Below are 12,428 nucleotides of genomic sequence, written 5' to 3'. Positions count from 1 at the left end.
AAAGGGTGCAATCCTATTAATGCACAGGAGAGGAATCCCACCAACATTTATATTTCATTTAATGCATGTGGGCAGAGGGACAGTGATGTGTTGGGTAGGAATTAGTGCAGTCCAACTGGTGTGGGACTACATAAGACTTATGTCTTGGTATTAGGTAACCCAACTTTTAATATAGGCCTGTACTACACATGTTGGTAGTGTGACTGAGAAGCCAGGCTTATCTTAAGATGGGTAATGCGAGCTGTAGAGCTGTACAATGAAATCAGTAAATACAGGGATCCAAGTAAACACACACTTAAAATTATAAAAATACATTATTTATACACAGATATTTAAAGCATTCTTTAAAAAGCAGTAATTAGCTGTAACATTATTCCCAAGTTTGGATTTAATTCGAAAAGTGAACAATAAAGCAGGTGAGCAATTAATTCATATGTTACACATGTTCCAGCACCCAGAGGTGACGCCAGTTGAGGTCAGTATAACATTTATATTGGCATCACCTTTGCAGTTCTGAGTTATTTAAGGAAGGAAAGGTTAGGGTTAGAGCAGAACAGACATACGTTATGAGAACAGTTCGATTCTCCCAAAGGAATGCAGGCAGTCTAATATCCCAGCATTAAAGTGTTCAACATTTAAAACCTGTAATGGAACAAGCACTGCCACAGCCAATGGGTTCAGAAGGAGGCCTTTAGGGAGCCAGGATAGCCAAAGCCAATGAGCAAAGTCAAAGTTCTGATGCCTTCTTCTTAGAAAAAGGGTTCTTAAATAGTCAGTGCTCAAAAAGAAATCACAGCAACTCAAGAGGAGTCACCTTCAGAAAGCACAAGCTGAAAGGCTAGTGCAAGTGAGTTGAGGTCAACTCAGAGTAGGGTTAAATAGCACTCCCAAAGGTAGGAAGCATCCCAAATGGCAAAAGGATAAATGTACCCCATGTCCCACAGTACCTTTGAAATGAAGACGTTGTTCGAGCTGGATTGTCTTCTGGATGCAATGCAGCAGACCCTTGTTCTTGGTCATGGTGAAGAAAGGGAGGACGTCTGGTGGGCTCCTGCGGAAGCACTCGAGAGAGGGACTCGGCAGCAATGGATTTCAGTCGATTCAGCAGCTCTTTGTGGTTTTGGTGCATTTTTCTCAGCATCAATGAAGAACGTACAGTTTTGGTTGGAAGTTCCTTGATCCCAAGTCCTGGACTCTGGTGAGGGGACTCTGGACGCAGTTTTCCTGCTTCTGTATGGTCCTCCGATTGCCCACAAAGATTTGGCTGGGTTCGCACTTTGGAAGACAATGCACTCACAGGTGGTTGAGGAACCATGGGATTTCGGGCTTCTGCAGCCTAGGAAAGTCACAGCACGTTGGGGTTTGTGCCAAAATAGAGTTTGTCTCGAGGCTCGTTGGTCCCACCAACCTAAGGGAGGAAGTCGTCCTTTACGGGTCTTCCCTGTCGATTCGAAAATGGGGTCAGCACAGCTGCAGGGCTTCACTGGGCACTTTGCAGTCCAGGAGGGTGCTGCTGGCGTCTTTCCTCATCTTCTGCTTCGGATGTTGTCCTCCAGTGGTCGGCTCTGCTCTTAGTCGCAAAAAATCTCGCTTTTTATGCAAGTTCCCATTCATTCATAGCCTTAGGCTGTCAATCACACAGCAGGGTGGCCAATTGGAATGGGTTTCACTCAGGCATACCACCGTTTCGGGACCCTCTCTCACCTTCCTGCCTTTCTAGGCACGCTGGAGCCTGGGCTGAAGCCCGCCAAAGACAAAACACACAAAGGACTCCAACCTGATGAAAACAAAAGAGTACAAGCCCAGAAGAAACTAAGAAATGGAGAAAAAATAAAATGTTCACCCTTGGGTGCAGCACTACAGCTGAGGTATCAGCCTGCAGGTCCATGTCACTAGGTAGTTAAAAAGAAACCACTGCCACCAGCTATTCAAGTGAGTTAATGTAACAAAATGTTGCATGAGGAATGGGTTAAAGGATTTAATATGCAACTCCCCTCCCCCCAGCACTCCACATAGGGTGGTGTGTGCTGAGCCCATAAAGTAAAAGGTAAGACAGGGGTCATCTTACTATTCTTGGGAACAGTAGTACACCCATGAAAATATAGTTAAACATTAAGAGAAGTCCAAGGGACTTCTCAGTGGCACTGCAGAAAAGGTGCTGTGAGAAAAAGGTCTCACTCGCTCAGTATTAAAAATGTAAAAGCCCCGAGTCCAGCAAAAGAGCTGGGGGGGAGGGGATCTCTAAGGTTAAAGGGAATTGGCACAGAAATTACCATTCTCCCTATCAGGATGTCTCAATACTCCCACCACAAAGGGGGGCCTGCTCTAATATTCAAGATTGGTCATGGTTGGCAGGGTCCCTTAATTCTGCCACTCAGTAAAAGGTGAACAGGCCACCCAATCTTTAGTTTAGGGTAGGCTCTCATTGTGTCATAGTGGAACACAAGGGGGCACTCTGCTCTTTTTACTCATCCAGAGCTTGTCAAGGAATTGAAGAGATGTGATCTGATACTGTTAAAAGAAACATGGCTTTTAAAATGTCCACTATTAGGTGGCTTCAAAATTGATTATCCAAGTGCCAAGAAATATTTGTTGCGAAGGCCATTTGGTGGTTTATTGATTGCATTAAAATCTGGGGTAGGGTTGTCATGGATGAATTAATTTAACATTCAAACCGGGGAATGGCTCCAGAATTTGATTTGAGATGTGTGTCCTCTCCGATAATGCTTTGAAGTAGTGAATATCTACTGACAGAGAGGTGTTTATCCGTTGGGTGAATTTTTAGACAATTTAATGTCATTTGTTAATAAATGGAGAGTAAAAGTTACATCTGGGTACATCCTGGTTGCAGGAAATTTGAATTCTACCTGTGATATTTCAGGGGCTGATGAGGATGGCTATGTACATTCATGCACAAAATATAATTCCTCTCAAAAAGTAGTGCACTGTAACACGTGGTCAAAGACATTGAGAGTGGAGTGTGACCATGTTAAACGGTAATCGGATTGTGGATGAGATGTTGCAAACCACTAGGCATGGAGGGGGCAAAACGGGGAAGAATCTGTGCTTGACTATATATGTTTGTACATGCCAATTGACTAAGGTTTTGTCGAAAATTTGAAGTTGGTAAAACCTCTCTAAGTGATCACAATATTCTTGTGGCCAAATTTGAGCTGGGAAGGATGCAAAATGCGACTAGCACTCTCCAATATTGTAGTGAATCCCGGCACTGATAGAATAACATGGAATTAAAAAAATAATGGGGAAATTCAATGAGGAGTTAGCAAATTTGCTGAATGTAACTACAGAGGAATGGAGGTATAACACATTCACAATAGATGGTTTCCATCCTTTCTTGGGACAAAAAAATTGAAGGTTTTTTTGGTGATAGCAAGGTGAACAGGAAGTTTCAGGGGGCACACAAACATCCTCCTGTATTTGATCCCTCCCTTTGTGATGAGAACAAATGTATGAACTTGAATATTAAGATAAGAGTTCATTGACTATTAAACACACACTCAAAAGATAATCAAACAATCTTCTAGAAATTGGTTGAAAAACCACTGTGCTCAAAGGTTGGAAAGGGAGGGTGAATTGATGTTGGGAGATCTTAAAAAAAAAAAGATGCAGTAAACTTCTGGACCCTTATTAACTCAGTGGGTAAACCAGTCAATTGTACAGTTGACCCCCGTACCTGAAAATACATGGAATGGTATACTTTACAGCCATCTACTATAAAAAGGACTTGGAGTCGGAGGATGACACAACAGACTGATCATTTCTCCATGAGGGATTGGATCCTGGAGTTTGATGAAGCTATCATGGAAAAAATAAAAAAGCCTAGCTCCTATAGGGCAGTTGGTCCTAATGGACTCTCCAATACATTATTCAAAGCAGAGAAAGAATGTTGGGCTACAATTTTGTATACTTTCTTTAATAACCTACTGCAGACTGACCTCTTCCCCTGTTTCTTGAGAAAGGTCTGTTGTCGACAAGATAAATAAGCGCAGCCTGAAAACATATCTGCAAAATTATAGGCCAATCATGGTGATGGACAGATAGTAAAATCTTTGCAGCCATCATCCCCACACATTTGAATGCTTGGGCGGCACTAGCGGGGAGAATATTTTCAGACTGGCATTTGTAAAAAGCAGGGCACTGTATTAAACAGCTTCTTGTTGAAATTTTTGCAGGATCTGTCCCAGGTGAAAACGTATGACTCGATTAATGTTGCGTCAATCGATCAGAGTTCAGCCTTTGATCTCGTAAATAATCGTCATTTATGGGATAACCAATTTGGATGGGGTATTACTGCTGGGTTTTTTAATTTGATAAGGGTTCTGCATAAGAATCCTATTATCTGTCTACGCTTAGATCAGGAAGAAAATCTCTCTCGTAAAATGTTATAATTATAAAAATAACTAATTTGGGCCTACAGCATGGCTGCTTCTTGGGGCCAAGCCTCTTTAGTCTATAAGTGTCAGATGCGGAGGATTTCCTTAGTAAGGCATCTTTTGTCCCTCCTAAAATTGCGGGGATAAGCTTTTATTTTTCTGCACATGCTGATGCTTGTTTTGCGAAATATACTGATGCACATTTATTGCAAATAAATCCAGCAAAAACTAAAATAATTCCCAATTACCTGATCTAGAAAGATAATTAAAATCAACAGGAAGATTGGAAATGCTAGGCTGGAAAAGTGTTGTAGCTTTATTTATCTGGGATTCCCCATTTTAATCAATCCAGAAATCGTGATCCAGTTGAATATTTGAGACACAAGGCTATTACCCTGTCAGGAAAAATGCAGAAAATCAAGTCCATGTATTGTAAATTTTCCATCAAACCTCTTCTCAAATTCTATGGGGGGGAAGGTCATTCCTAAAATGCTACATGGAATTGAAATTCTGCAAAAATGGTCCTTGGACAAACTTATTTTATTTGAGGCTGTTATTTGGCTTAAGGCCCTGCAGATACGTAATTGTATACCGATAATGGCAATTATATACAAACTGGGTTTTGAAATCCTTGGAAATATGTGCAGTTTGGAGAGATCTTATTCTTAATCACACTATATTGGATCCAACAGAAGATTCTTTATATTGTGAGGCCAAGAAAGTGAAGTCCATTAATAGATTAGCTGAATATTGTGCAAAATACATGATTGAGTTGGGGGTGAGTGTTGGTGATTTAGTACATAATCCACAAATGGTAAAGAAAAAAAAGCTTATACTGTAAATATTGGGTAAACACTAAAGATATCTTACATACGTATCAGTCTCTTCCACACTAGGGACAGAAACACAAAAAGCTGGGTATTGTAGCACCTTATTTGACTCTATAGCCGGACAGATTTGTATGTAGAGATTTTTTAAGATTCAGATTTAATAGGTGTAATTACCAAGGAACAGGCATTTTGTAGATTCTGTACAGATCTAGCTTCTAAAGAAACATTGAAGCATCTTATTTTATTTTGCCTGGCATTCATTTCATAATGTATTCTCTTTTTTAAGGAACACGTGTATAAACTTGAATCAGTAGATTATGCAAACATCTGGTAGTGGAGCATGTCGTACCTCAGTCACTCTGGCTGTTGTTGGATTTCTAAAAGGGTAACATTTGGAGGATTCACAGGTTTGTCTGTCGGACATCTCTACGACATGAAACATTTTGTTAGAGTGTGTATTAACTGAATGAAATACTTGTAGAATTATGTTCTTATTGGGATACAACAAGGAACTTAAGGTTTTAATTGGCAATTGTTATTCTAATATCTATATGGATAATTGTTTTGTATGATCTTATTAAGTCTGAAAAATGTTAAGTAAAAGTCTAGGAGTTTTAACTCTAATGGAAATGTAATGTATATTTTATGGTGTTCTCTTTTATTATTGCAAAAGGTTGAATAGTTTCATTTTAACCATATGCAATTAATAAATTAAACACTATTTAATAGATCCTATATTTCAAAACAGGCCTTGCTCCCACTGACAGTCCTTTCATGCACGAGGAAGCTCCTAGGACTACAGATCTTTATATGCATCTCACTGAAGAACTTTTTATAGTGTTCTTGACACAAGATACATTTTCTTGCCCTATATGGGCAAGATGAGCTGAAGGTTACGGTAAAGAAATGCTAGTTGAAGTTGTAGAAATTAAATGCGCAAGAACAAGGATACCGTTTGCAGTACCAATAAGTCACACATTTATGTTGTGGTACTCCCAATTCGTCTCTGTGACCTCATAACTATGAGAGAATCTGAAAGTTTCAACTAACTGAAGAGCTGAAGGATGGGAGTTACGAAGGACAATGGCTCTTTGACTGCCTGTGGAAATTCCCATAGCTGCTAAAACTGCTAACATCCCACGTTCCAATTGCAAAGGAGGCAATTGTTCCTGCTTTTGGAGATGAACAAGTTACTTAGACCTGGCAACGTTCTTTCGACTGGATGTTCCTCCCACCTATTCCTCATCTTTTGACACATGTTGTCCAGCTTCAGCTGCTTCGGAAAATTCTTTTTGGATGAGGGCGCTGTGCGTCGATGGCATTGACTATGTCCCTCGAAGGCATCCTTTTGAGGATGTCATTGAAGGCATATATAGAAAGCGCAGCGCCCATTGGCTTCAGTGCTGTTTTTCCCCTTTAACAGCAGAAATACCTGCAAAACACAGGAGTGACCGTACTCCACCTTGATGGAAGAGAAGCTGTAATAGCACAGGAAATTCTACTGAGGGGTAGGCTAGGAGGGCAATGAGGAATATGTGGGAGGAACATCCAGTCAAAAGAATGTTACCAGGGGTAAGTAACTTGTTCTTCGAATGGATTGTGTCCTCCCAAGTATTCCTCATCTTTTGACAGAATCCCACAGCAGTATTTGGTTTGGAGGAGGGGGTATTTTCCGGCTTCAGCCACCTCATCTCCTTCCCTCATCTCTGACTGCCATAGTGCCATTCAAAAATGGTGTACCACCAATGATCTTTGCTTAAATGCTAACACGAGTGAGATCCTCCTCATTGGTACACCTTCACCATCCTTTCCCCTCACTCTGGCCGGGCTCCCTTGGCCCTCCTCCTGTCCCTACATGCGACGCTCAGAACCTAAGGGTCATCTTTGACTCCACAATTTCCTTCTCCAAACATCTCTGATGTCTCTAAAAAGTCTAACTTCTTACTGCACCTCCTTAGAGCTACTCTACCTTTCCTCTCCTTCCCTCAGAAGCTCACAGTCTCCCACGCTCTGATTCTCTCTAGGTTGGACTACTGTAACAGCCTCTTTCCAAATCTACCTGCCTCCACTCTCCGCCCTTTACAACTAATCCAGAACAGAACTGCAAGACTTGTCCTTGGCCTCAAGCCCCGGGATCCTATCGCTCCAGCTCTGAAATCCATTCATTGACTACCGGTGGACGCAAGGATTAAATTTAAAACCATCTGCATTGTCCACAAGGCTTTCTGGGGTCTGGGCTCAAAATATCTTCAACTATCCCTCCTTAAATACCACTCTTCTCGAGCCCTTCACTCCTCTACCTCCAACTCCCTCCGTGTCAGTCGTTTTTCAGAGAAATGAGCTGGGGGTAGAGCTCCATCTTCGGCTGGGGCCTCCCTGTGGAACAGCCTCCCTGCCACCTTGAAACATGAAGAGAATCATCTACGGTTCGGGAAGCACTTCAAGACCTTCCTCTTCGCTTCTGCCTTTGCTCCTCTTCTCCCCTGCTGACCCAGGTACCCGCTCACCCTGCCACCCGCCTGAACCGCCTCTGGGCCACCCCTTGCACTGGGACTGTATCTGTACCCATGCAGTCCCCCACCCACGCCTTTTCTGCACTTATCAGATACACCCTATCTGACTTATCTAGCACTTTGCCACTTTCCAGCTGCACTACTACTGCGTATCACCTTTATTTATTTTTTCCTATTTGACTTATTACTATTTATTTTGCTCTCTCCTATGTTCCGCACTTTCCAATTTCCCCCTTTCCATGCACTTTCCCCCTTTTTCCATTCCCCGTGCACTTGCACGTTCTCAATGTCACTCGGCCTAGTGAGATTGTTGTTTTTGTTCTCCCCGGTTTCCTCTCCCTTTGCCTGGTCGTGGGCTGAAACACCTGTGTACGAGCGTGATATAAATAAAATATATCATATTATACCTACATGGCTTATTGCAATGTATTTGAAGAATTCCCAGTTGAAGAATTCACAGGTTTTCTCAGCCAACTACTTTGTCCCTCCCCACTTTTAGTACCTAGACCAGGAAGAGGGATAGAGCAATGAAGATGATCAGAAGCCGACACCACGTTCTAGTCTTTGGAAAATGTTAAGCAATGCGTGAAGTTTAAAGCGGACCAGAATGCGAGAGAGGCAGAGACTAAAACTGTAGGTAACTTGTTCTGAAACTGGTCAGAACGCTGAAGACGAACAGACTGTGAACGAACGGCAGGCAAGGAGACCAAACCGAAGGAAGCTCACTGCTTGATGGCCTTCAGCAGCTGAAGCTGCACGCAGCAGAAGGCAGCAAAGTGAGGGCTATCCGGCTAACTGGACAAATGCTGAGTCAGCAGACTGAAAAGGAAGGAGCGGGAAAGAGGCAAGGAAAACTAAAGCCACCCGGCAAGCCCAGGGAAAGCAAATGGGTTACCAGAGCGCTTGAAAGTGAATGCTGTGTCGCAATAACAGCGTGAGAGATTCAAAGTGATACCATTAAAGAAACTGATATGGATGCAAGCACTACTAAGACCGGGTCAGCGACCCAGTATTTCAGATGAGTACTGATTGTAAATGCGAATATTGCTGAGAAAGGGTCGGTGACCCAATATTGGAAAAGCATTATTACGTGGATTTAAGAGTGATTGGAGAATGGAAATGCCCTGACAGGTTAGTGACCCAGGCAAACAGTGAGTCTGGAACTCGCACATAAGGGAAGATAAAGAGAAACAATAGTGGGAAATTCATGCAGAAGCGTAAAGCAGGAGCGAGAAGGGAAGTAAACCTGAAATAATGAAACAGTGACAAACGTATATGAAAAGGAAGAATCATCCCCCTCTTAAGGATCAGTGAGAAAGTCACAATTATCTTGGAAGGAGAGCACACCAGGGAGATAAAGATGCTAACGGAAGTACAAAGTGTGAGAAACTGAACATTTAAGAGAATTGCGCATTTAAAGGAAGCTCAAGGGAAGGATTCATCCCCCTTGGACAAACCTGAACTGTGATAAAGTGACTTTTAAACTACCAGACGAGATCTATGGGAAGGGAGACCCCTTTCCTGGTGGAACTTTGTTTTTTTTCTGCACCGTAAGAAATTTACATTTTGGAGCTCTGAAGGAAAAGCTACGAGTGCTTAGTTTACAGAAATCCCCTTGTACACATTATATGTAGTTTAAAGTGTAAGAGTCAGTTTACTCCTAGTCCATAGTCCCCTTTCCTCCATACTTTTGGGACATTTTCGTCCAGTGGGACGGGACCGGAGCACTTTTGTGAAAAAGCATCATACTGAAAAATGTGCCCTTCTCTTTTAACGCGGGGTACCGCACGCGGCCGTAACCCCGCCCTCCTTAGCTCCGCCCTGCACATCGCCATTCAGTCCTTTTCTATCGCCAGGTCCAAGACCTTTAAGCAATAATAGAGGATACTTAATAGAGGGGACGGCGGGCGGCCGTATGGAGGAAAGGGGACTATGGACTAGGAGTAAGATAGTCACTACGGTGAGTAACTTTGTTATACTCCTATGTCCCATCCCCTTTCCTCCATACTTTTGGGAGATTACGAAGCACTCCTTACAGGAAATACGGGTGGATGGAACATCCTTACTGAAAAGGGTTTTAAGAACAGCCTGTACAAATTGAGCATCGGCTCTGGAGCCCAGGTCTAAGCAGTAATGCTTACCAAAAGCTGGTGGGAAAGCCCACATAGCTGCTTTGGCAACAAATCAAGGTGCTTACAGACCGCCCAATAGATAGGATGCAATGAGGGGAAAGCATAAGCTTTCATGTTGACCCACAAGCTGCAAGGATCACCACCTCTGGCGTGCCCCAATGCTGGAAAAGTTGGAGAGGATATTGCTGTACATCTCACACTGCTAACCAATGCCGACTGGCGACTGAATTAAACTGCGGTCACATTGAGGTGACCTGGGATGTGTGAAGCCTGGAGCCAGACATTATACTGGATGGCCCAGCCCAAATTTGTATAACAAGATCCACAAGGAGAGGAGAGTCTGTTTTGCCCTGCTTGATGATGTAAAACCTCCCTTTAAGGGAGGTATTCAAAAGGGCTGCTTTGGCCCGCAGAGGTTGGGCCGCCATTATCACACATCAGGGGCGAACTGCGTCACAGGAGCAAGTAAAGCAATAGTCTCTGTAGGGGAGTCAGGGGCCTTTTGTGCCATCCTAGCCTTGAAACAAGGCACCTCGGCAGAGCCGGTACTGGCAGATCTAGTGTGTTACTCGACACGTCAGGGGCTTCCTCAGAATTAGCCTCAATGGAGGATCCTCAGCAGAGCCGGTACTGGAAGATCTGTGGTATGTGACCGCCTTCTTTTACCCCCTCAACAGAACTGGTATCACCACGGTCGCGCACACGGAAAGGCTTAGGGATATACCTTACTGCCAGGACCCTCAATGAGGAACTCTCAATTCGGTTGGTGACCGATTTAGCCCCAAGCAGGGGAACCTCTGGTAACCCTGGTCTTATAGCCAACTCGAGAGGGGCCTCGAGCCAAGACTCGGTACAGTTAGATCCAGATGGAGAAGCCTCAGGGCTAACCCTGGTATCCAAAGCCACAGCAGAACTGGGGTCAGCCTTAGGCCCAAATGGAGAACCTTGGAAGAAGATCCGGCATTGGTAGACGACTGCGGCGCCCCATCAGAGGAGTTTCGGGTGCGTCTCGCTGAGCCGAGACCAAAAAGGAGTCCCAGAATCCGAAGTGTTCTGCTCCCACAGAGAACCGCAGCTATTTCATATGCAGGCTCGAGAGAATCGGAGATATTTCATATGCAGCCTCCAAGTCAGAATGTGCATATACGCATCCTGGGAGACCACCACACTGAGTAAATCTCCCTTCCGAAGAGGGGACTTTATTTGGCAGGGCGTGATCATCTTGAATTTCTCTCAGAAAGATCGGAGATAGTGTGCAGGCCAGAGTGGTTGAGCACTGCGAAAGGACAGCACTACTAGCCCCTCCCTTGCTCCATGAGGAGAACAGGTTCCACCGCTCTGAGGTATAGACGTTTCTGTACCTCTGCTCTGAGGGAGGGCATCCCGATATGTCGGAAGAGAGGTTTGAAGGGTGGGGTAGGAGGAAAGTGTAAGCGAAACCCACCTAAACGATGGACAAACCCCACCAGTCTACAGTAATGGTTTGCCACACCTCCAAATGAGACGAGATTCGTCATCCCACCGAAGTGTAGTGTGACCGACAAAAAATATCATTTGGTGATTTGTCGGCAGGGTGATGACCTGTCCCTTTAGAGGATGCTGATGGCCGAGAGAAAAATCAACCACCTTGCTGCTGCTGCTTAAGGCAGACTACCAACAGGAGTTGCAGATCGGTGTGCACAGCGATCCTGAAGCCCCCTGATCCCAGAGAAGAACCGAGTCTGAGACCCTAACCTGTGTGTACAATGGGGCCTTAGCAGAAGCTGTCGCCAGGACCAACAAACAGGTCCTTGTTGTCCACATAGCGTGGAAAAAACTGCTATGGCCCCAAAAGGAACGCTCCCAGCAAGGAGGCTGGGCCGCCATTTAGTCAACACCTGAAGAGAACTGCATCATAGGAGAAATCAGGCAACTGTCTCCTCAGGGGAGTCAGGGGACTTAAAAACTTAGCCTTGAAACAAGGATCCTCGGCAGAGCTAGTGCTGGCAGATCTAGGATGTTTAGCGGACATCCTAGGAACTGACCCAGAATTAGCCTCCAATGGAGGAACCTCAGCAGAGCTGGTACTGGAAGGCCTGCTGCTGATCACCTTCTTTGCCCCCTCGACAGAATCAGTACCACCACAACCAAGAGCGGGAGACGATTGAGGAATGTATCCTACCAACAGGACCCTTCGAGGATGCCTCGACTCATTCGGTACTGTATTTAGAGGAACCTTGGGTTTTAACCCAGGACGTATAGCTCCCTCAAGAGGGGCCTCAAGCCGTGGCTCGGTGTGACAAGCACCAGAAAGGAGACCTCAGGGTATACCACGGTATCAAGTATGGAAAGCTCCAGAAATGGAGACATCAGGGCCAACACTGGTATCCAGAGGCAAAGACGAACTGAGCTGAACGTTAGCACCCAAATGGTGAACCTCGGAACCACGTCTGGTTTTGGCAGGTCTTCTGAGGGACCCTCAGAGAACATTCTGGTGCGCCTATTAGGCCCTTGAGGCACCTCAGGGAATCCCTGCTAAAAGAGCTACACAAGCCCCTCCATGTTTATGCAATGCTCTCA

At 44.4% G+C, this 12,428-nt stretch overlaps 1 protein-coding gene across 1 annotated transcript in view; it reads right to left on the bottom strand.

Moving 5' to 3' along the window:
• Positions 1-12,428, bottom strand: part of PRR12 (proline rich 12) — an 886,666-nt gene that overhangs the window by 19,867 nt on the left and 854,371 nt on the right. The window lies entirely within an intron of this gene.

This window comes from Ambystoma mexicanum, chromosome 1p (assembly GCF_040938575.1).
Source record: "Ambystoma mexicanum isolate Mex_15411 chromosome 1p, UKY_AmexF1_1, whole genome shotgun sequence".
In the NCBI taxonomy this organism is placed as follows: domain Eukaryota; kingdom Metazoa; phylum Chordata; class Amphibia; order Caudata; family Ambystomatidae; genus Ambystoma; species Ambystoma mexicanum.
This window is presented reverse-complemented; position numbering and strand designations above follow the sequence as displayed.